This window comes from Rhinolophus sinicus, linkage group LG06 (assembly GCF_036562045.2).
Source record: "Rhinolophus sinicus isolate RSC01 linkage group LG06, ASM3656204v1, whole genome shotgun sequence".
Classification (NCBI taxonomy): Eukaryota; Metazoa; Chordata; class Mammalia; order Chiroptera; family Rhinolophidae; genus Rhinolophus; species Rhinolophus sinicus.
In genome coordinates this window covers 165,796,351-165,798,174 of record NC_133756.1, presented here as the reverse complement: position 1 = coordinate 165,798,174, position 1,824 = coordinate 165,796,351, and positions in this window count along the sequence as shown.

The window sequence follows — 1,824 nt, the reverse complement described above, 5'->3', positions numbered from 1 at the left end:
CTTGGAGCATTTTGCAACTCCCGACTCTGTGTGATTTTTAAGCCTGTGCATGAAATGCAGGAGTGGGGCGGGCAGCCTGGGCCACGAGGGCTCTCAGGCCAGGCTGTGTGCCTCACGGGCTCCTCTGTCGGTGGCAGTGCAGCCGCCCATTCTGGGGACAGAGGGAGGGAGGGAGGCCCACGTGGCTGCCCAGGACTTCGGGACACGTTTATCTGCCCGCTGACCACATCAGGCACCAGAGGGTCTCACCCTTCCAGGGGAGGCTCCGTCTTCCCCCCACAGCATCCAGACTTTCCCACACACGGAGCCGAGCTGGGTGTGCATGTGCGAGTGTGTAGCGTGCTTGTGTGTGCACATACAAGCACTCTGAGACCAGTCCACTGCAGAGGGGTGGACGTGGCCCCAGGGTCCTGTCACTCTCCTCATTTGACCTGCAACCCCCAACCTCGTTCTGCGAATGTCCACATTCCTAAAGCTTATCCCTGCTTCCTTGGAGGCCCCAGGGGAGGCCCCCAGACACCCCCAGCGACGTGCTGGCCTCAGGCTGGTCCCAGCCCCACAGTAGCACTGGGGGGTGGGCAGGGTTGGCCCTGAGCTCCAAGGTCCGGAGGCTGAGCAGGCAGGGTGGGGTGTGGAGGGGGCCCACCGCCTACACAGGGCCAGTGAAGGGCAAGTGAAGGGTGGGGGCAGGGAAGCCCGAGCCTGGACACAGGCAGGTCCTCAGCAGGAATGCTGGGAGTCCGAGTTGGCGGGGGAGGGCACCCAGAGCGAACCAGCCAACAGGGCCAGGCACCGGCAGCCAGCTGACCCCCGCAGCCATTGCTGGCACTCAGGCTGAGCAGGAGGCTGGCAGGCTGGACAGTGCTGCCCTCCTGGGGTATCCTGGGGATCAGGGTCCTATGGACACCGGGTGGGGGCGGAGTGGCCAGGCGTAGATTCAGGGCAGAGGGCGTGTGTCACACAGGGTGTCAGGCGGGGTCTCTGGTCCCGCTCCCCACATAAGAACGCAGGATATGGTGAGGCCAAAAAGGAACACTCATGGAGCCATAGATAGGGGAGTCAGACCACTATAGTCTTGCTGGCGGCTGGGTTGGAGACACAGGAAGCAGGAGCCACACGATCCGCAACCCGCCGTCCACTTCTCTGCCAACCAGCCTCACTTGCTAGCTGCAATCTGCCTCTCTGCAATCGTAATCCACACTCCAACATGCCACTACACCACCGTTTGCTAGCTTAGCCGTGGCAGTGATATCAGTGGCTCATGGCTAACTGGTAACAGCCGATGGCCAACTAGTCACAGCTGTTGACCATCTACTCCCTGAGCCAGCACCTTTCCACGTAAGGCCGAGAGCCTGGAAACTGCTTTCTGGGGTTCTGTTCCCACACTGTGTCCTCTGTGACAGCAAGCGGGGTCCCTCCCCTTGTCTCACAAAAGGAAACCGAGGCCTGGCAGCACAGATTGGTGGAGGTCAGCAGCCAGGGCACAGGAAGCTGGTCCCATGTCCTTTTGTCTGGTGGGCAGTTTTCCCATCCGGGCTCCTGGAATTCGACACCCAGAGCCTGCACCTGGGGCCACCTCAGTTACAGGAACCAGGCCTGGCCTGGGGTTGGTCTGGGGTCGAGGCGGGACTGGCGCCAGGCACCAAATTTCCATCTCCAGGGTTCGGCCGCCACACCTCCGGCTCAGGCCTGGGGCTCAGGATGCCGGGTCAAGGGCCCCTCTAGCCAGCCCACTCCTGGCATGGCAGGGCTGTGCCCGGCGGGGAAGGGCCTGCCCAGGGCCACAGGGCCCTGGAGGCTGACCGTATACAGTGTGTCCACCGG